The sequence below is a fragment of the Chenopodium quinoa genome, unplaced genomic scaffold (assembly GCF_001683475.1).
Source record: "Chenopodium quinoa cultivar QQ74 unplaced genomic scaffold, ASM168347v1, whole genome shotgun sequence".
NCBI lineage: Eukaryota > Viridiplantae > Streptophyta > Magnoliopsida > Caryophyllales > Amaranthaceae > Chenopodium > Chenopodium quinoa.
Window position 1 is genome coordinate 5356523 of NW_018742263.1, and position 22688 is coordinate 5379210.

Sequence of the window (22688 nt, forward strand, 5' to 3'; positions counted from 1 at the left end):
CGTATGATTGAGCTTCGACCCACTTTGTGAAGTAATCAATTGCTACTAGGATATATTCGTGACCTCCTATTCCTGGGGGAGTGATTTTACCAATATTGTCAATTCCCCATGTAGAGAATGGCCATGGTGAAGTGTAGGTGTTTAGTAGAGATGGAGGAATATGTTATAAATTGGTATAAATTTGGCACTTAGGGCATCTTTTTACGTATTGATGACAATCCCTATTCATGGTAGTCCAATAGTATCCTTCTTGCATTATCTTTTGGACTAGCATTTTGCCATTCACATGAGTTCCACAAACTCTTTTGTGGACTATCCACATTGCTCTTTGAGCGTCCTTTTTTCCTACACATAAGAGAGCTCGACCCTTAGGTACCCTTTTATGTAACTCGTTGTCTATGAGTACGTATTGGGAAGCCTAGAGTCTTAATGCTCGTTTTGCTCTTTTGTCAGAATGGGGAGGGTATTCTCCTTTGGTGACATAATTAAGTATATCTGTATACCACGGTTCTTCTTCTTCTTCTTCTTCTTCTTCATCATCTTGGATCACTTCATCACCTTCTATAGCTTGAATATAAGCCGGTTTATGCCTTTTTTCTATAGTTAGAGGCATTTGCTCAATTTTCGTAGGAATCCTAACCATTGAGGCTAGTCTTGCTAAGGCATTAGTAAATTGATTTTCCTCTCTAGGTAAATACATGTATTCTATCTTCTCTAGCTGATTGGTGAGAGTTTCCAGATAAGTTTGGTAAGGGGCTAGACTTTCGCTCCTTACTTTCCATCTCTTAGAGATTTGGTTGATGATCAATGAAGAGTCCCCGAATATTCGTAATTTCTTGACTCCCAATGCCAAAGTTGTTTCAAGGCCTACCACGCATGCTTCATCTTCAGCAGCGTTGTTGGTAACGTTGAAATCTAGCTTTATGGAGATTAGAACATGTTCATCTTTAGGTGATACTAGTAATACTCCAACGCCACATCCTTTTTGGTTTGAGGCTCCATCGAAATATAAGGTCCAAGTTTCATCTTCTGTGACCATCGAGTCTTCGTTTGGAAATTCATTGTCATGTATTGGCGTTGAATCTTCTATTGGAAAGTCCGCTAGAAAATCTGAAACCACAGATCCTTTGATAGCTTTTTAAGACATGAATCTTACATCGAACTGGGCTAAGTTGACTATCCATCTTGGTATGCGTCCATTGAGTGTAGACTTCTCGAATAAATACTTGAGTGGATCCAATCGGGAAACTAGAAAGACTGTATGCACGAGCATGTAATGTCTTAGCTTAGTTGTGGCCCACACCAATGCGAGGCACAATTTCTCAAGTGGTGTATAGCGTACCTCATACTCGAGCATCTTTTTACTTAGATAGTATATTGCATTTTCTTTGTCTTCTACTTCTTTTGTGAGCATGGCTCCCATTGTTTCTTTGGTGACTGTTAAGTACAACCTAAGAGGTATTCCTGGAAGTGCTGGTGCCAATACGGGAGGATTTGCGAGATAGGCTTTGATCTTTTCAACGGCTTTTTGACGCTCGTCATCCCATATTACTGGTACATTCTTTTTAAGCTTTTTGAATATTGGTTCACATATTGTTGTCAATTTTGATATGAACCTGATTATGTATTGCAACCAGCCAATAAATCCTTGAATTTGCTTCTCGGTTTTGGGCGCTGGCATTAACATGATTGCCTTGATCTTGGTTGGGTCTATCTCTATTCCTCTAGAGCTTATGACGTAACCCAAAAGCTTGCCTGAGGTGACTCCAAAGGCACACTTGGATGGGTTCAACCTCATGTTGTATTTTCTTAGCCTTTCGAAGAATTTTCTCAAGGCTATTTGATGGCCTGGGCGATCTTTTGACTTTACAATCATATCGTCCACATATACTTCAACTTATTTGTGCTTCATGTCATGGAGCAAGGCAGTCGCTGCTCGTTGGTAAGTAGCACCCGCGTTTTTCAACCCGAATAGCATTACCGTGTAGCAGTAAGTACCCCATGGTGTTATGAAGGTTGTTTTCTCCATGTCTTCTTCTGCCATGAGAATTTGATTGTGCCCCGCGTATCCATCCATGAACAAGAGAAGTGCATGATTTGCTGTATTATCTACCAAAATATCGATGTGTGGTAAAGGGAAGTCGTCCTTTGGACTTGCCTTATTTAGATCTCGATAGCCGACACACATTCTTACCCTTCCATCCTTTTCGGAACTGGGACGACGTTGGCGACCCATTCGGGGTATTTGGATACCTTGATAAAACCTGCATTTATTTGTTTTTGAACTTCTTCTTTTATTTTAAGAGCTACGTCGGGTTTCATTCGACGCAACTTTTGTTTTACAGGTTTCATTCCTGGAATTAGCGGTATGGTGTGTTGAGCTATTTCTCTATTAATGTCTGGCATATCTTCATATGACCAAGAAAATACATCGATGAATTCGTTAAGTAGATTGATAAAATCGGTTTTTTCTTGTTTATTAAGTGTTAATACGACTTTAACTTCTCTTTTATTGGTTGAATCATTTGAGATATCAATTGTCTCAGTTTCCTCAATTATCGGCGTTTTCTTTTCAAGTGTTTTCATTGCTTTAACAAGTTATTTGTCATTTTCATTGTTAGTTAAGCAATGCTCGTCATCTTGGGTTAAAGAAATGCACGAGGAGTAAGGGGAAGAAGACATATTATTAAACTCAGAAATCATTACATCGAAAAGAGATATGTCCTCAGGGACTTGATTGGTAACTATCCTAGGGGAAGAAATGGAAGAAGGGGGTGCTACAACTAAGGACTTAGATGACTCTACAGGAAAAGACTCTGACTCTGGCTCTGACTCAGACGACTCTTCGAACATCGGCCCTTGCCCTGTCGTAATGGAGATTCTCCTTCCACTTCGAGTAGTCACCTTGACTGTCTTGCGCCACCCTTGTAGTGATCCTTCCGCCGGAGTGATGAGCTTTGAGGGATCAAATCTTTCGCTTTGTAGGACCGTTTGGATGAGCGAGGAGTTCTCCTCTATGTACGTCGGCTCATCTTTTCCTCGCCCAAATAGTAATCCCATGACATTAAAGTCAAAGCATGGGGGTACTTTCTCCTTGAGGATAGGAGTTGGGATTTTATCTAGAAAATATCAATCTAGGAAAATTTTGAATCCCGGTTGCCTTATGCCATTTACGACAAAAGGTTCGGGAAATTTGTAGCATGGATAGTCCTCTCCTTCTTTTATGAATTGTCCATTGAGAGTAAGAGGATACTGATCCATTGGGATTGCTTTTTTTTATGCGAGCGTTCCTACGCGCCTTTGACTTTACCTGGGCTCGCTTGAGATCTTCCCGAGTCGGTTCGAAACCAAGTCCGAAAGTGTCTAATTTAGGGAGGCTAGGTGATTCCAGCAATTTTGCTATTCCTTTCTTCTTTCCTAGAGTCATCCTAGGAAAATGTCCTTGTTTCTTTAGAATAGCATTCACTATCATATTGGAGTGAGGGACGTGGCAGAGAAGGGTCCTTTCATCCTCCTCGATTAAGGAGACCTCTTCATTAAAGCCCCACAAGTCTTCATCGTCATTATCGTGCTCCATGTTAATGATGGGATTTTCTATAGCTTTAATCCTCATGGGTGAAGCATCGATCGTGATTGGAATTCCTCCAACTATAGCCTTTACCTGTTGGTGGAGCGATGAAGGGACGGCCTTTAGGTCATGAAGCCAAGGACGTCCCAACAGTAAGTTGAATGAGGCTTTTATATCTACCACTTGAAATGTAGTAACGTGTTCTATCGCTCCTGCCGTTATATTCTTTGTAATTTTGCCAAGAGCTTGACGACGTGTGTTATCATAAGCTCTTATTCTGTGTTGACGGGGTTAAGTCTTCATCCCTTATGCCTAGCATCCTTGCATTTCTGAGTGGACAGACATTAATGGTCGATCCATTGTCTACAAGAGTCATAGGGACGTTCATTCTCTTGCAAACTACTGTGAGGTTTAGTGCCTTATAATGCTTGTCACCTTCTGGAGGTAAATTCTTGTCGGAAAAGGTGATCAAGTTGATAGGACTAGGGAGATCACTCGTAATAAAGTTAGCCAACCCCTCAGGAGTGGTGTCAGAATCTATCCCTATCTTATCTAAGGCATTCATCACTGCCAACCTATGCTCTCGAGATGTTGCTAGAAGCTTCCATACATTCATTTCAACCTTGGTTTTCTTGAACTGTTTGACAATATCATTGTCTTCTATGATAGGTATGGGCACTTGCTGCGTAGTTGGTATAGGTTGCGTTGAAATGGGAGGTTGCATTTTCCCAGATCTCGTAAGGACGTCTATAGATGAATCCTCTTCAACCCAAAAATCATCCATGGAATATGACACTGAAGGCGGAGGTCCTTCCATGTCTTTTAAGTAGACATCTTCTTCATCACTATCCCAAAGCCCATTAATTCTTATGTCTTCCTCTTGTGGAATTCGGACTAGCTTTTTGTCATCAATCATTTTCTGAATTAAATCTTTAAATTTAAAACAGTTTTCAATAGTTTGACCCCCTGATCGATGGTATTGACAGTAGAATCTATCTGTCCTTTTTAGCGATTTAAATGGTCTCGGTTCGAGAGGTTAGACCTTGCCACTCTCGGAGAGCATGTTGAACATTTTAGCGTATGAAGTCCCAATTGTAGTATAGACTCTATTACTCTTCTTGGGTCTGTCAATTACTTTTAGAGATAAGGGTTTCTTCTTCGTGGGTGGAACCTTGTCACACTTTCTCTGAAGCTCCTCTAATTGTTTCTTCGCGACTTCAAGAGCTTCACGTAACAAGTTTGATCCCTCCAACATGGATAATGTAAGCAACCGTACATCCTCTTTACTTGCTAGTTCTGGAAAGTCATCCATGGCATCGAAAAAGATTTCCTCCTCTTCTTCGATAGCATGGATTTCTTCGATAGGCCTGATGAGAGATGAGGGATCAACCTCGTTTTCTTCATCAAAGATGGCCAAGGAATGAGCGAGAGGTGCATTGTCAATGCTTGGCTTCTTACTGGCAGGAGGCAATGGCAGTTTGTTGTTATCGATTAAATCTTGGATAGCCTCTTTAAGCTTCCAACATTTTTCGGTAAGATGGCCCCTACCTTGGTGATATTTGCAATGTGCATTGGGTTCCAGTTAGCTGTCCTCTTCTCGACCGGTGGATCCCCAAATGGTCCAATAGGATTTATAAGACCTTTTGCATTTAGTCGGTCAAATGCGGTGTCATAACTCATACCTATAGGAGTAAAGTTCCTCCTAAATGGTTTCTTTTGTCCCTTATTATTCATAGCAAGGACTTCACTTAAGTTAGAAGTACTAACATTGTTTGAGTGGGTGGTTTTGGAAGAAGAAGGATTGTTGTTCTTCTTGCCTTTCCAGCCACTATTGGAGTTACTGTTAGCAGCTTTCAGCTTAGCCAGGTCGTCTTCAATATTAATTACAATGTCATAGACGGCCTTAAGGTATGGAGATTATTCTGGTATTTGAGATGCTTGGAGTACTTCTCTTAAAGGTTTTTGATGAATAACCTCACAGATTCTTTTTCTCTTGGTACTTCAATCATCTTAGCAGAGTTTCTCTTCATTTGTTGAAAAAAGAAGTGAAACCTTCATTCTCATTCTTCTTGAGAATTTCCAGTTCCCTAAAGTCAGTTTCAACTTGAATGTTGCACTTGTACCTATCAATGAAAGCGTTTACTATAGACTCCCAAGTAGAGGTTCTTTCTTTCTCAAGAGAGAAGAACTATTGTTGGAAAACGGTTTCAAGAGATAGAGAGAACAAAGAGGGAAATACCTTCTTGTCAATACCCTTAATGCTCATTATTGTTTCGAAGGCTCTTAGGTGAAAATAAGGGTTGTCAGTCGCTTTAAATTTCGAGATGTGGTTGGCATTAAACTTCTGCGGAAGAAGATCCTTGTCCACCGAGACCCCTTGTGAGCTAATTCCTTGAAACTTATAGTCACTAGACAGTTTGCTCAGACTTTCTTGCATGAGGTCCATCTGTTGCTGCTTCACAGGATCATCGATTTTGAGGGTTAAAACCTTTAACGCCTCAATCACAGTAATCAATTGGTTCCTAAGCTCATTAACTTCCTCTTGAGTTTCCACTATTATCTTAGCTTTCTTTTTACGAGCGATTGGTTTGTCGAAAAGTTGAACTTGAATAAAAAGGTTGTCTTTGATCAAACGCCCTTCCTTTCTTGACCACGCGCTGTAAATTAAACCATTTTTGTTTTAATGACAAGACTGAAATTGACTTTGACTTTACGGGTTTTGAAAAAGAAAAAAGCAAAAATAGGGTGCATATTAGGGTGCATATTTTTGGCAAAAATAAGGTGTACATTTTTGGGGATTAAGTATAAGGTTCAAACAAGTGGTTTAATTGGAGGATTAATATCCTACTTAACCCCCTAAGAAAAATGACGGAAAATACGCGCATACAAGACTCTCTTAGACATGGTCAAAGTGTGAATTAGTGCGCGCTTTATGTGGTGAGTGTAAGTGACATGCTTTGACTCTTGTGTAAGACCATGGGACTTAGTGCTTAAACTCGATTAATGACTTGACACGGTATTATTAACTGAATTGACTAGAAAACTGTTCAATTAGACATAAGGTGATGACTCGAGCAATTAACCAAACTGTCGCCAAAACGACAGGCGCCTCTCTTTGCAGTGTAGCGCCAAACAACAGGACTGTCACCAAGAATATTTTAACAATTACCCCAAACTTGAACCCTACTGTGTAGACACCCATTTGTGTCTCCCCAAAACCAAACCCGGTGATGAGTGCCTTTCACGTCGAATCATAATCGAATGAAACGAAAGTGTGGAAAGGTCTAGTGTTGCGGAAAGTTTTATTTCTTTTCTTTTCTCTCTGTTTTTGAAAACTTTATTTTTAGAAAACAGCTAATCCAGTTTGGTTGGTCCATGATATGGGTCCAATAGTGGTGTAGTTGGATGGGGCTTGCAAAGACCTTTCCAACGATATATTATAAGCCCAATTCCGATGAATATTGAGGAAGTTATGGCCAATTTACTAAACTGGGTCCGGTTTGAGTTTTATGTACGGCCCAATGATCTAGGGGAGGGCCTAATATGATTTATCATTCCTAATGCAATTAGGAATGGTTTTAGTCTTCTAGAATATTCTAGAAGGTTCTTTTCATTCTTAATTCGATTAGGACTTTTCAGAGTTTTAATTAAGATCAAATAGCATTTTCGAAGAAATTATATTATTTTATCTTCCAGTACGGTAAACTTATCAGATTTTCGAAAACGCGTTGGAATTAAGACTGGTGTCCAACCCCAGGCCTTAGCGCCTGGAACCAGGCTTGGCGCCAGACGCTAGCCATTGGCACCTGGCGCTAGCCACTGATGCCTGGCGCCAGTTAGCCAGGGTTGGCGCCAATATTGTTTTGCGATCTTCAGACTCTGTTTTGTTAAATTATCTTTTTTGGCTGATTTTCTCTATAAATATCGTATTAAAAACTCCGTTTTCATTCATTTACAACCAATTATCATCAATTCTCATCAACTCTCTTCATTCACCAATTGCCAACATTCATCATCTTTCATTCATCAATTCTCAATAACATTAATTCTTTAGTATTCTTTCTTTTTTGCTTCTCAAATACAAAATTCCGCATTCGCAAGATCTAGAAACACCTAGCCATATTCGAAGTTGCCTTCGCCCTAGACGTGAAAGGTTTTAATTTCTGAGGGTTTGGTCCCAAATCTCTCTTTCAATTATTTAATTTAATTGTTTTGATTATTATTTTCCTTGAAGTTACTAACGCGTGTATTTTGTAATTAGAAAGAGGTACGAGACATCCAAGTAAGTACTTTAATGGTTTAATTGATATTATAATGTAGAAATCATGCTTAGATTGTTATTTTGATTCCTAGTATCATGTCTAGGGTAACTTTTAATATTAAGTATGATTAAAAGTATTATGCTTTTATTCTCTTCATAATATTTACTCGTGTTAGTATCATGTTAGGGTTAAAGATTTGATTTTTATTGCTTAGTGACATGCTAGGGTTTGTTATTAATCTTGTTAGTATCATGCCTAGGATCTTGCTATTATTATGTTTTAATATTAACATGAACATGATCGTGATTGATATTATTATTATTATTATTAATGATGTTATTTATTATGTTGCTTGATATGTATTATATTTTATATTGTTATTGCTTGATTGCTTTTATTGCCTGTTAAAGAAAATTGGTACTTTCAATCATGCTTAATAAGATAATTAATAATCTTGTTTAGGGTTAATTGTGATTATAAATTCAAGTAATCGCCAATAATAGTTTATTTGTGCATTAATATTCAACCAACATAGATTAAACAGGTTTAGGGTTAATCCTATTGATTGTATGTTAGTCAGAAAGCGCACATGAATACGATCAGAATAAAGTAGAGGCCTATTATTAGGGCAGGTTCAATCTCTTTTAGGTTGGATTTGTACCATCATCCCCGAACCCTTATTTGGTTCATGACCTTATGGAGTTGACGATCTCTTGGATTGTTAAGGGGTGTAACCTTCACCTCGTGAACGGTTTACAAGTTCCTTAAAAACTTGTTGGCGACTCTTTTGCTTATTTTCTTCCCTTTTGGACGCCCCCGTACTTTAGTGTATGATCACAGTGGCGTTCAATCTAGTGGGATTTTAAAGGCTTGAAACTATTCCCTACACACTGTGATCATACACTTAAGCATGGTGGCGTCCAAAGGGAAGGAAGCTAGAGCAAAAGAGTCGCCAACAAGTTTTAGGAACTTGTAAACCGTTCACGAGGTGAAGGTTACACCCCTTAACGATCTAGGAGATCGTTAACTCCAATAGGTATGGAACCATGACTGGTAGTTCGGGGACGAAGGTACAAATCCAACCTAAAAGAGATTGAACCTGCCCTAATAATAGGTCTCTACTTTATTCTGATCGTATTCATGTGCGCTTTCTAATTAACATGCAATCAATAGGATTAACCATAAACCTATTTATCTATGTTGGTTGAATATTAATGCACAAACAAAACTATTATTGGCGATCACTTGAATTATAATCATATTAACCGTAAATAAGATTATTAATTATCTTATTAAGCGTGATTACAAGTACAAATTCCTTTTAAACATGCATAAAAGGAATGATCAATCAATAACAATATATATAAAGCAACATAAAAATAATCATAAATTAATAATGAATCATAATCATAATAATAATAATCAATATTAATTATCATATTAAAGCATAATAATAGCTAGATCCTAGGCATGATACTAACAAGATTAATAACAAACCCTAGCATGTCACTAAACATATAAAGATTAAAGCTTTAACCCTAACATGATACTAACATGAATATTAGGAAAGAAAATAGAAAGCATCGTAGAAATTATAATTGATATATTTGATAATAGAAATTATAGTTGTTACCCTAAACATGATACTAGAAAGATCAAAACGTTCTCACATGACACTAGGAATCATAATAACAACCTAGACATGATTTCTAAATCATAAGTATCAATAAAAGCACTTACTTGAATGCCTCGTATCTCTTTCTAATAAAAAAATACACACGTTAATAACTTCAAGGAAAATAATAATCAAAACAATTAAGTTAAATAATAGAGATTTGGGACCAAACCCTCAGAAATATCAAACCTTTCACGTCTAGAGCGAAGGCAACTTCGAATTTGGCTAGGTGTTTCTTGGTCTTGTGAATGCGGAATTTTGTATGCAAAAGGGTTGGTTTAGAAAAGAGAGAGAATAAGCTTTAGCTTAGAGAGAGGAGAGAATTAAAAAACTAGAGAGTTGATAACTGAAAACGGAGGTTTTAGGAGGCTATTTATAGAGAAAATCAGCCAAATGAATAGAAAATTAAATCAAAGTTTCAACAAGGATAAAACAGGTTAGCGCCACACGCTGAACACTAGCGCCAGGCGCCAAGCATTAGCGTCAGGCGCTAATGCTTGTCGTCAGGCGCTAACAATTATTTTCACGCGTTTTTTTAATTCTGATAAAATTTAGCCGTACAGAAGGGAAAAATCGTATTTTCCTTAAAAACACTCTTTTATTCTGATTAAAACTGTAAAAAGTCAACCAAAGTCAATTTATCAATGCTAATTGAATTAGGAATGGAAAGAACCTTCTAGAAGAATCTAGAAGACTAAAATCAATTCTAATTGCATTAGGAATGATAAATCTATATTGGGCCCTCCTCTAGATCATTGGACCGCATATAAGTATCAAACTGTTCCCAGTTTAGTAATTTGGCCATAACTTCCTCATTATTCATTGGAATTGGGCTTATAATATATCGTTGGAAAGCTCTTTTCAAGCCCCATCCAACTACACCATTATTGGACCCTTTCTATGGACCAAACCAAACTGGATTGGCTGTTTTCTTAAAATAGGTTTTCAAAAACAGAGAGAAGAGAAAAGAAATTAAAACTATCCGCAATACTAGACTTTCCACACTTTAACTTCATTCGGTTATGATTCGACGCGAAAGGTACTCATCACCGGGTTTGGTTTTGGGGAGACACAAATGGGTGTCTACAGGGGTATTTTGGGAATTATGTTGATTTAATACTATTCACACGTCTCGTCTTTTATTATTTTCGACTCGACTCGACTTCCGACACTCAGTTTCGACGCTCAAAGCTCGAATTTGCGACGTCTAAATAAATATTACTTGGTCGACTCATTAATTCCTTCCGAATTAATTCGTCGCTTCGGCTTGTTGATTGCTTGGGTGTGACCCGGAGGGTTCAGTCAAGATTAAGCTGTAATATTAATTATGCATTAATATTACTGATCGGAAGCGGCCTCCAGCCAGACATTCCGATCACTTAACCTTACAGAATATATTAGCTTTCTAATAATTCTGAACCCACTATCATAATAATACACTTGTTCGAAGGACACTATTCCTTTCAGTTATGGACGAAGAAACCTCCTAGGTTGTCTTTTCCAAAGATATGGGGATACGAAGCATATGTCAAGAAATTGATTTCTGACAAACTTCATCCCAAATATGACAAGGTTTACTTTGTGGGCTACCTAAAAGAAACCAAAGGTATTACTTCTACAATAAATCCAAGAACAAAGTGTTTGTTGCTCGTGATGGTGTCTTTTTAGAGGAGCACCTTTCCAAAATGACAAGTGGGAGGAAATTGAACTCGAAGAAGTTCGAGTGGACAAGCAACAAAATTAGATTGATAGTCTAAGTGCTCAAACAACATCTGTTGACGCTGGTCAAAATGGTCAAAATGTGCAAAGTCAAACAGACAATGCAAATGCTCAATCTGCTACCCTGCGTAGGTCTAAGAGGCCGAGATCTCAACATGATAGATATGTTGGTATTGTATTAATCGAGAATCAGGATATACTAGTTATGGATGGAGATGAATCGACAACCTACAAGCAAGCGATGGGAAGCACCAACTCTTCTGAACCGCAAGAGGACATGAGATTTGAAATGGATTCCATATTTGAAAATCAAGTATGGGACTTGGTTGACTTACCCGAGGGTTACACACCTATCGGATGTAAGTGGATTTTCAAATTGAAAACCGACAAAGATTCCATGTATTCATTTACAAAGCTAGATTGGTAGCATTCAATCGCAATGCTTAAATCCGTTCGGATCCTCCTAGCGATTGTTGCATATTACAATTATGAAATATGGCAGATTGACGTCAAAATCGCCTTCCTCAGTGGGGTTTTGGAAGAAACTGTGTATATGACACAACCTGAAGGTTTTGTCGACCAAAACAATGTTGGGAAAGTTTGTAAGCTTAAAAAGTCCATCTACGGGCTAAAGCAAGCTAGCAGGAGTTGGAATCTGCGATTCGATGAAGCAATCAGTAAGTTTGGTTTTATCAAGAATCCAGATGAACTTGTGTTTACAAGAAGGTCAGTGGGAGTGACATCGCCTTCCTAGTCATATATGTCGATGACATATTGCTCATTAGAAACATCATTCCGATGTTAGAGTTTGTAAAGGCCTTGCTCGGAAAGTGTTTTTCAATGAAAGACTTGGGAGAGGCTCAGTACATATTGGGTATCAAGATCTATAAGGATTAGATCGAAAAGGATGATTGTATTGAGCCAAAGTACTTATATTGATAAGGTTCTCGCATGATTCAACATGTAGGAGGCCAAGAAAGGTCACCTACCTATGTCACATGGCATAACCCTAAGCAAGAAGCAGTATCCACAGACACCTGATGAGTAGGAAAGGATGAATCAGATTCCATATGCTTCGCTAATTGGATCGATCATGTATGCAATGATATGTACTAGGCCAGATGTATCGTATGCCTTGAGTGCTACGAGATGATATCAATCAGAACAAGAGAGGCATATTGAACTGTGGCCAAGAATATCCTAAAGTACCTAATAAGGAATAATATTAAATTCCTGGTGTATGGTGGCTCACAAGAATTAGTTGTTGAAAGTTATACTGACGCAAGCTTCCAGGTAGACAGAAACGATTTCAAATCGTAATCTAGATATGTGTTTTGTCTAAATGGAGGAGCGTTTAGTTAGAAGAGTGTCAAGTAGAGCACAACTGTAGATTCTACAACTGAAGCCAAATACTTGACAGTTGAAGCGACTAAGGAGGTTGTTTGGATTCGTAAGGTCGTTGGTGAACTTGATGTTGTACCCTATATCAAGGGTCCAATAGCCCTCTATTATGACAACAATGGAGCTATTTCTCAGGATAGAGAACCAAGGGAACACCAGAAGGTAAAACATGTCAAGCGGCGATTTCACATGATTCAAAAATGGAAATCAGAGGGTGAAATCAGAATTTGTAAAGTTAAAACGGATGACAATGTTGCCGATCCACTTACTAAGCCTTTGCATCAAGTGAAGCACAACAAGCACATTAAGGCAATGGGAATTAGTCACGTTAGAGATTTGCTTTGATTTCCTTGTTAAGTGTTTTAGTTAATTTTTGAACATTTTAATGTAAGACACTAAGAAAAACCATTCAAGTTTTTGGAGTAATTTAAATTTCATGTAATTTTATCACTTTGTTTGCTATTTAATTGTGGTTTAGGATTAAATAATGAGTCCATTCGATTCAAAGAATATTAAAAATAGGGTATCAAGACCAGTCTTGATAAGGAAACACCTATTAAGTGAACATTGAATATTATAATCGAAAATTATCCCTAATCGAGGTCACTTGAGATTAGTGAGTAGTTTGATTTATAGCACTGTTTCTTGTGCTATAAGGAAATGATTGTCATAAATCATTTGCACGTGTATTGGTTAAGAACCATACTGGATCGACCTATAAGAATACTTTAAGAGATTTAAAAATCGTCAAAAGTATACTTCTCATTATGGCTATCAGATCCTATTTCCTCGACCATGAGTCACTAGTGGAAAAAAGGCTATCTGTAACGGGCAAAAATAGCCTATCCGTAATGGGCAACGGCCGTTACGTATGCAACAATTACTGATAGGCAAATAGCATATCCGTAATGGGCAACGGGCGTTACGTATGCAACCGTTACTGATAGGCAATGTTATTTGAAACAGGCAATGCCCGTTACAAATAAGTGGTTATTCGTAACGAGCACGTGAAATGCCCGTTACAAATAACCACTTTTTTGTAATGCACAAGTACAATGCCCGTTACGAAGAACCACTTATTTGTAATGGACAAGTACAATGCCCGTTATGAATAACCTCTTATTTGTAACGGACATTTCACCTGTTCGTTAAAAATAAGTTGTTATTTGAATGTCTAAAAAAGGCAAAATTTTAGGGGTATTTGTAACAGGCGCAGGAAAGGTGCCAGTTACAAATACCCATATTTTTTATCCATTCACACTATAATAACATATATCAAATCCAATTTTACAAATTATCAAACACCAAATCCAATTCTACATATTATCAAACACTAAATCCAATTTTACATCTCAATAATATTATTAAAAAATAGTAAATAAACAGAGGCTGCAACATCCAAACAAAAGCAGCATCCAAGAGGGGTAATCGCAGCTCCAACTACAGCAACAACCATAACCTATGTTACTTAGACATATCCCTTCAGTTTTTACTTAGACTTATGGGCTGATGCTTAATTATCTGCTTATTGCTATTTGTTGTGTACTTGCGTCAACCCAAGTAGGTACTCAGCACTACTTACTCTTGTCTCTTTAAAATACATTTTCTCTCAACTTTACCTCGCCTTCCTTGCCTTTTCAATTTTCAGAACCTTTAGATACAAGAATGCAGTTAGTTTCTGATGATAAGAATGTATGTGCCAATAGGGGTGTACACCGGTCCAAAACCGGACCGGACCTGGACCGGACCTGTTTGGACCGGGGACCTGAATTAGAGAATTTTGAGGACCGGAGACCGGACCTGAATCAACAGGTCCGGTTTCGGGTCAGACCTGAAAATTCAGGTTCGGTCCGGGTTTAGACCTGAACAGACCTGAATTTGTATTTTCCCTTTTTTTTTCTTTATTCAAGCCAAAGTTTTGACTAAAAACTATCATCAACAACCTCCTACGAACAACCCACCACCACTAATACATACACCCCTACGCACAGCCCACCACCACAAGCTTCTTTCCTTCTACCACCTACCCCAACTCACCCCTTAACCACCTTAACCCCCTTAACCCAGACACCATAACCCCAACAACCCAGACCCATTGATACCCACCCATAACCCAGAAAAACGAAAAAATTGAAAAAAAAAACCCACCACCGTCAGGCATCCACCGCACCCACAACCCAGAAAAACAAAAGAAAAAGAAAAAAACCCAAATCGATTCCACACATACATCCAACATCCGAACAAAAAACAAAAAAACGAACAAAAAAATCGCAAAAAACAAATTATACATAAATTGTCAGAAAATCCGAGAAAAAAAAAAAACAGAAATTTCGAAAAAATAGATCTACAAACTTAAATTACAAAATTTATAATTTTACATTACAATTTCATTAAAAAAGATAATTATAATCGTAAATTATGTGAAAAATAAAACTAGATCTACATACTAACCTATATTCAACTAAAACTAAAGTATAAACAAACTCTGGTGACGGCAGATGGTGGACGACGGGGCCTCGATGTTGGACGACGGTGCTCCAATCCCACGATGCTGGAGCCAGGAAGAGAGAAGAGGAGAGGAAGAGGAGTCGTTGAGAACCAGAAAGAAAGGGTGAGATTGAGAATCAGAGAGGAAGAGGGGAGATTGAGAATTAGAGAGGAAGAGGGGATACTGAGAATCAGAAAGGATAAGAGAAAAGGTGAGAGGAGAAGAGGCGTTGCTGAATAGTTGAAGTATTAGGTTTTTTAGGCTTTTATATTTTTTTTATATATATATTATATAAAAAATCCGGGTTTCAGGTCCGGACCTGAAAACCCCGGTTTTGGACCTGATCCGGACCGGAACCGGAAACCTTGAATTTCAAGGACCGGGACCGGACCTGAATCTACAGGTCCGGATCAGGTCCGGTCCCAACAGGTCCGGTTCAGGTCGGTTTTCAGGTCCGGTCCTGTTTATGTACACCCCTATGTGCCAATATGCAAATCATAATTTTATAATTTCAAAATCTTAAAATAAAGGAGAGAGAGAGATCCCAGTCATATATAGGCATATAGCACCCCAAGAATTCAAAAGAGCAACAGGTGTAGAGAAAATAATGTCCGGTTTTTTATGAGGCCATCCCTACAAGAGAAATTCTCACATGTGAGAGGTTCACCATTGTCACCACAGAGAGAGTTAGCCATGCGAACCACTTGCTCACAAAGCATAACTTGGATATTTCAGTGACCAAGAACATCCAAAATCTTCTATGACACCCCTGTCTGATTTCTTTAAGATCCATGATCTATCAATCAAATCCTTGCAAGTAATGTTAGAAAACTATCTTTGCATAAAATAAGAGTTTTTCCATCTTACCTACAAGTTCTGATGGTTTATCCACTCTGTTTATTGTTTTAAGCACATCTCAATTCTTGGGTTGACTTTCAAAAGTTGTCAGTGCTGGTATCTTAGTATGCCAATATAATAAGATTCTTGGATGTGGATGTTTGAAAAATACAAGCCTGGATGTGTGGCGTGCATCCATTACATCAACGTGACCTAGCAGACCTTGATGGCCTTATTTTCTAGTCAGATTTGCAGCCTATCGAAGAAAGTGGAGCTATACAGTTCATAATTTCAGTCAATATTTATTTCAAACAATGATTGGATTGTAGGCACTCGTTGCTCCCACATAAACCAAAAACCTAAAGAAAGGGCCACTGAGTTACTAAAAAGACTCGGTGTTTAATCTGCTACCATATGGATAACATGAACATTGTAAAAAAGCAATATAACTAGAACTAATATTACTTACATGTTGACCATCAGTCAAATAGCAAAAAAGATGCTCAACAGAAACATCTTCAGAAAAAATGCTACAGGTTCAAGATATAGGTAGAATGAAAAACTATTTAAGAGAGAATATTCTTAGGCATGTATCATTATTCTTGGACGGAGAGTATTATTTTCAATTCAATGGAATAACAAACACATAAAGTCAGATTTGATTGTATATCAATAATACAAGTTCTTTAGCACGACAGATACATACCCCAAAATGACAACATATCTCACCCATCAGCTTTAATTTCAATCAAAACATGTTTTAACTACTACCTAAGTCAAAGTAATTCAGTATACTACTTAATTCTCATTTCATCAACATAAATCTCACAATAACATAATCAATCAACCAATCCAAACCATCTAAAAGATTCAATTGTAGTACAAAAATATAATTAAGCCCAAAAACTTGAAAATTTGCAAGCTCATATAAGAACCAGAAATATAAATTGATAAAAAAAAAAATCGAGAAAAAGTAAAATTAATATTTTTATGCTTCTACCTCCGAACCTTCTTCAATTGTTCTTGGCACTAGCGGCACGCATTTTGAACACAGATTCACGAGAAATACCTATAAAAAAAACTCGAAATCGATAAAGCCAACACTTATAAAGATCAAATTGTACCATTATTAAAGCAAAACTTGAATAACGCAAATCAATCGAAATAGATGGTAATGGAGGAGAGAGAAAGTGAGAATTATTACCCATTTTCTCTGATGAGAGGACAAATAAACAAGAATTTGTGCACTTTCCCCAGAAGAGGTTGCGAGGAAAGGGGGTAGTCAGAGAGGAAAGAAGAAACGGATCCCTCCAAATTACCTTAAAATTATCGAATTTCATAAATAGAATCGTCATTTATTCTGTTGAAATATGCCTTGAATTTGGGTTTAGGAACACTGAGCTATAGCTCGAGAGGTAGGTCGGTAGTTTCGGAAGCATATGGAGTTGCGACGAAATTGGAGCTATAGGTCCTATGCGAGTGAGTAGAGCTGTCAATTCGCGTAAACGGGTCGGGTTTGAGTCGGGTTAGTGTGAGTTGGGTCATCTCAGGTCGGGTTAATACAGGTTAATGTTATAACATATGCGGGTCAGGTGCGGGTTGGGTCATGCTTGAGTTGGGTCGCGTCGGGTCATACATCTTATCGGGTGTAGGTCGGGTTAGTAAAAGGTCGGATTACATTCAGGTTGGGTGAAAAATAGGTCGGGTTAAATTCGGGTCTTTACGGGTTTAAACGAGTTAGGGTCGTTCTCGGGTTCGAGTCGGGTTTGGTTCAAGTAAATTATTTACGGGTTATAATCAGGTCGGGTCATTCTCGGGTTCAAGTCGGGTTCGGTTCAAGTCAATAATTTGCGGGTTATAATCAAGTCGGGTCATTCTCAGGTTCGAGTCGGGTTCGGTTCAAGTCAATAATTTGCGGAAAACATGTTTCGTCCCTAAAAAGTAAAAACATGTTGTGAAACTAACCTCTTAAGATTCAAAGTGAAATATTGAAGAGGAATAGAGTTAGGATTCAATTTCTGTTCCAATACCAACGTGAGATAACGACCTATACATATTGATTCAATAACAAGTTGGGTTGAATTTGGGTCGGATCAATGACAAGTCGGATTGATTCGGGTCAGGTTTGTAACAGGTTAGGTTGAAATTCAAGTCGGGTTTGTAGCAAGTCGGGTTAAATTCGGGTCGGGTTAGGAATAGGTCGGGTTAAATTCGGGTTGGGTTAGGAACAGGTTAGGTTGAATTCGGATTTTGACGGGTTAAAACGAGTTTGGGTCAATTTCGGTTCAGGTCGGGTTCGGTTCAGGTCAATAATTTACGGGTTACATTCAGGTCGGGTCGTCTCTAAGTCGGTTAATGTTCGGGTTCGGGTCTCAAATTCTCGGGTCAACTCGGGTCTAGGGTTGGTTTCAGGTCGGGTTAGGTCGGGTTCGGGTCACCATTTCTTTCGGGTTCAGACGGGTCGGTTAATAGGTCGGGTTAGGGTCGGTATTTCGGGTCGGGTCGGCTTTTGACATCTCTACGAGTGAGCTATAGCTCACGATGACAGATTGGTTCGACTAGGCCGAGCGATAGCTCGCTCGGTAGCTCGCGTGGTAGCTCGCGAAGGTCGAAGGTGAGATAGGGGCTGAGCGATAGCTCGCTCGACCATGAGCGATAGCTTGACTGGGGTCCGAGCGATAGCTCGCTCGATGGTGAGCGAGAGCTCTCCGTTTGTGCACGGTGGAACCCACACGATTTATTAGGGTTTTATGGGCCGTTTTTATGCACTAATCTATCTTATTTGGGGAAGCTATATATATTCCTAGTTAGGGTTTATTCATTGCTTAGTCTATTATTGATAATTGACATTATTAATATTTAATCTGGAATTTCCTCAAGATCAATAAAGCTTTTCTCTCGCCTGCCCGTGGACGTAGCCAACACATTGTTGGTGAACCACATAAATCTGTGTGTGCTATTTATTTGTTTTGCATTCATTAATTTGTTCTTTCTCACATCCGTTACAACAATTGGTATCAAGAGCTTAGGTTCAATTTGAGTGGGAGAGATGTCTGGTATGAATGTGAAATTGATAAATTCACGGGGAGGAAAAGTTTTAGTTTAACGCAGATCAAGATGCGGGCGTTGTTGAAACAACAAGGGTTATGGGCATCATTGGCAAAGAAGTCATCGGATGGCGCTAAGACACCATCGACAAAGAAGTCATTGGGTCCGGATACCGCTGAGATGGCCATTCTGGAGGAGAAGGCACATTCAACGATCATGTTGTGTCTTGCAGACGATATCATTACCGAGGTTGCGAAGGAGGAAACTGCATCAAGTTTGTGGTTGAAATTGGAGAGTTTGTACATGACAAAGTCTCTAACAAACAAGTTGCTATTGAAGCAACGTCTGTTGAGTCTGCGAATGAATGAAGGTACACCTCTTAGAGATCATCTAGATCAATTAAATACGATTTTGTTAGATTTGCGTAATATTGATGTTAAGGTTGATGATGAGGATGCTGCTTTAATTTTGTTAGTTACTTTACCTTTGTCGTATGAGAATTTTGTGCAATCTTTTATTGTTGGTAAAGATACTTTGCCCCTAGAAGAGGTTAGATCATCTCTTCATACTAGGGAATTACGCCATAAGGCATCTAGTAGTACAGGTACAGACAATCAAGCCTCTGGATTAATGGCCGGTGGTGGAAAAGGACATGGAAATTTCGCGAAGAAGAAGGCTAAGAAACCTGGAAATTCCAAACGGGGTCTTAAGCAAACTGATGTCTGTAATTACTATAAAGAGAAGGGGCATTGGAAGAGAGAATATCCCAAGAAGAAACGACAGGATAAATATGTATCTGCTGCTTTAGCAGAAGAGGATTCGAATTCTGAGTATGACATTGCTTTAGTTGCGGGTGAACATACATATCACAATGATGTGTGGGTTCTTGATTGCATCGTATCATATATGTCCACGTAGGGAGTGGTTTACTACCTATGAGCAAGTAAATGGAGGAACTATTTCAATGGCTAATAGTGTAGTGTGCAAGGCAATTGGGATTGGCTCTACAAAATCCGGACACATGATGGTATGTTTCACATATTGAACGATGTCAGACATGTTCCAAAAATGACTAAGAATCTTATTTCACTTAGTGCACTAGACAATAAGGGTTTGAGTTTCAGGGGTAAAGGTCGAGTTCTGAATGTCTGCAAGGGTTCTAATGTGATTCTAAAGGGTGTCAAGCGCGGTACTTTGTATTTCCTACAGGGCTCCACTTTATTAGGTTCAGTTGTTGTTGCTTCATCTAAGGTTCAGAAGGATGATATGACCAAGTTATGGCCCATAAGGCCTGGGCATATGAGTGAGAGAGGAATGCAAATCCTCTCCAAGGCTGATCTTTTAGGTGGCCACAAGGTTAGAAACCTTGATTTTTGTGAGCATTGTGTCTTTGGGAAACTACATCGCATTAAGTTCCCCAAATGCATTCATAGAACTAAAGGTACTCTTGATTATATCCACTCCGATTGTTGGGGTCCTTCACGCGTTGAGTCATTGGGAGGTTACGGGTATTTTGTATCATTCATTGATGATTTTTCAAGGATGACTTGGGTGATCATAATGAGGTTTAAAAGTGAAGCTTTCAAGCAGTGGAAGGTGTTTGTGGAGAATCAAACTGGGAAGAAGATCAAGAAGCTACGAACTGATAATGGTCTAGAATTTTGTTCGTCTGAGTTCGATGAGTTCTGCAAGAATGAGGGGATCGCTAAGCATCGTACCGTCAGAGATACACCACAGCAAAATGGTGTAGCAGAACGAATGAATCAGACACTTTTGGAGAGAGTTCGGTGCATGCTCTCTAATGCTGGATTGACCAGAAAGTTTTGGGCAGAAGCCGTTAGTATGACATGTTATCTGATCAACCATGGACCGCACTCTGGAATTAACCTCAAAACACTATATGAGGTGTGGTCTAGTAAGCCTGCAGATTACTAAAAAATGAGAGCTTTTGGTTGCATTGTTTATTATCATGTTAATGAGGGTAAATTAGAGCCAAGGGCCAAAAAGGGAGTATTTGTAGGTTATGGAGATGGGGTTAAAGGTTATAGGATTTGGTCTCCATCGGAAAGTAGAGTTATACTTAGTAGAAATGTAGTCTTTGATGAAAATTCTATGTTTAACTCTAATGTTCAGTCTATAGTTGTATAAGTGGTAAGGCAATAATCGTGTCGTTGAGCGACTACACCTAAGTCAAATTAATTTATAACGCTCTACCGACCTAATACGTGTATAGGGTAAATAGAGGGGTCGAACCACAAGGAGACATGCATAAACACCGCATTCACTACTTAAGACTTTAAGCTATCTCGGGACAAGAAGTGTGAATAACTAAGAGATTAAACTAAGGATTAAGAATGATTAAAGATCAATATAACTAAACACCAAGGGAAGTGGGTAGATGTAGATGTCACTTGATCATGCAATAACACGGAAGCAAAGCAATGGTAAACTAAGTATGCAAGAATATCGAAATAAAGCTCGATCTAACAGCCTTCCGGGGTTAATCGATTTCTCCTAACATAGCCTCTATGTTTCCACATTAGAACCATTTATTAGAAGGTGCAAACAAAGAATTATCGATAGTAATGAATCTCAACTAAGTCAACTTCCGTTACTTGTTAGTAAAGACTCATCTTTGATCAACTAACTATGTGCACTTGCAAGAAAGACCAAAGAATATCAAGCATACAAAGACTTTAATCACCATTGACATAACCCCAACATCATAAGCATGAATCAATTAAACACTACACCAATTCCACACCCTTGTCTAGGTGACTACTCACAAATCATATTGAAGACAATATCAATCATCAAATCAATAAGCATCAACATGATCAATAAGCAAAGAAGGAAAATCAAAATAAGCAAACAAAACTAAATACAAAAGTAAAGAAAGAGAGTAAGAGATTGCTCATTAATTGAAGATGAAGATTTACAAAGATTCAATCAAGCTCCTTCTTCAATATCCAAGTTCATCAATGAAAATCCACACTTTCTCTCTCTACTAATGAAGTTTCTCTCTCTAGATTAAGCTCAAATGTAGAAAATTAAAACTAAGTTCATCTCCTCCCCAAAACGTTCTAAAAATGGGACTTATATAGTCCGTACAGAGCCAGCTGATAAAAGGAGAGGTCCGACCGAACAAATGGGAAGGTTCGGCCGGACTACAGGGTAGGTTCGGCCAAACCATGGTTAGGTTCGGTCGAACCTCCCTGATCCTGGTCTGGTCGAACTCCTGTGGTTCGGCCACTCTTGCAAAACTGCCAATTTTCATCTTGCCCCTGCCTCAACGTTCGGCCGAGCCACTGAGCAGGTTCGCCCACACCTTGGTTCGGCCACACCATCAGAAGGTTCGGCCGAACCTCTTCTGAATCATGCTTCCTCTAGCTTCCTTTGAGCTTAGCTTCCTCCTCTTGAAAATCTCGATGGTTCCTACAAAGCATAAGCATGAAAATCACAATAGGAACAAAGCGGGAAGACTAAGAAAAGGGAGGATAAAGGAGAAAGAAAAGAGGAAGAAAAACTAAGTAGAAATGCTTAGAAAAAGGGCCAAAAAAGTGCAAATGAGGGGAGAATCCTTATAGAAAAAGGATAAAAGAGTGGCATAAATGCCACTCATCAATAAGATAGTGGTAGTGTTGACAAACAGGTGGAGCAGCAAGTCACTCATGATGAGAGTGATCAGGT

The 22688-nt window shown here is 38.7% G+C and overlaps 1 long non-coding RNA gene across 1 annotated transcript; it reads right to left on the minus strand.

Moving 5' to 3' along the window:
- Positions 1-13898: 13898 nt before the first annotated feature.
- LOC110683929 lies at positions 13899-17388 on the minus strand. The gene is made up of 3 exons (XR_002503706.1): positions 17155-17388; positions 16951-17019; positions 13899-14276 (listed from the first exon to the last, which is right to left on the minus strand). It is a non-coding gene; the product is annotated as an uncharacterized LOC110683929 (long non-coding RNA).
- Positions 17389-22688: the final 5300 nt, after the last annotated feature.